Here is a 1,470-nt window from a genome sequence, read left to right on the forward strand (position 1 = left end):
CACGCACGCCCGGCCACAGCCGGCCACGGTGCAGGCGCGGGCACAGGCACCGAGGCCCACGGAGAGACGCGGTCGTGCAGACGCATAGACGCACGGTGGGACACGCGTGCACGCGCAGGCACCGGGGGTGCAAACCCACGCGCGCACAGACACGGTGACACACGCACACAGACAGACACAACACGCTCCCGCGCAGCCCGCTCCCACACACACCTTCACACGCAGGGCAACACAGATGCTCGCACTCCCCCAGGCGCCCCCCACGGGCGCAGCCGCGGTCAGACACGCAGCGACACGGCGGAGGGGGCACACGCGCGCACACCTGCACGGGGGCACGCACACAGGTATCACGCGTGCTCACACTCCCACTGACAGGAACGGATGCACAGAGATGCACACACGCAGAGTTGCACACACACGTGTGCACACACACACAGATGCACATGCACACACACACAGACACACACGGACAGAGCGACACAAAGACACACACACAGTGACACAAAGACACACAGACGCACACACAGAGGCACATGCACACACACACACACAGGCACACACATAGACACAGATACACACAGAGACGACACAAAAACACACAGACATACACACAGAGACACGGACACATAGACACACACAGACACAGATACACACAGGCGCACACGCACAGAGACACACAGAGACACACATGTACACACACAAGACACCTGCGCATGCAGATGTGCACAGATACATGCACACACAGACACAAACACACATAGACACACAGACAGACACACACACATAGACATAGACGCACAGACACACAGACACATGCACACACACAGGCACACACAGACACACACACAGAAAGACACAGACACGCATACGCACACACACAGACACACAGGCACACACACACAGGCACACACAGAGACGCAGACACGCGCACACACACACACAGGCAGACATACACAGACAGACACACGCACACAGACACACCGAGACACACAGGCAGACACAGACACGCACAGACACACACACAGACACACTTAGACATGCACAGGCAGACGCACAGGCACACACAGACACGCACAGAGAAACACACAGATACACACAGAGACAGACAGACACGTAGACACGCACAGGTAGACAGGCAGACACACACACACACACACAAACACAGGCAGACATGCACAGACACACCAAGACACACAGACAACCCCCCATAAACACACAGACACACATGCAGATATGCACAGACATACACACAGACACATCGAGACACACACACAGAAATGCAGATACACTGGCAGAGACACGTACACAGACACACACCGACATGCACAGACACAGACAGGCAGACACACAGAGACAGACACGCACACAGACACAGACAGGCAGACACGTACACACACCAAGACACACAGACAGACCGAGACACACAGGCAGACACGCACATAGACACACCCCCCCCCACACACCCACACA

This window comes from Charadrius vociferus, unplaced genomic scaffold (genome assembly GCF_000708025.1).
Source record: "Charadrius vociferus isolate BGI_N301 unplaced genomic scaffold, ASM70802v2 scaffold155, whole genome shotgun sequence".
NCBI classification, from domain to species: domain Eukaryota; kingdom Metazoa; phylum Chordata; class Aves; order Charadriiformes; family Charadriidae; genus Charadrius; species Charadrius vociferus.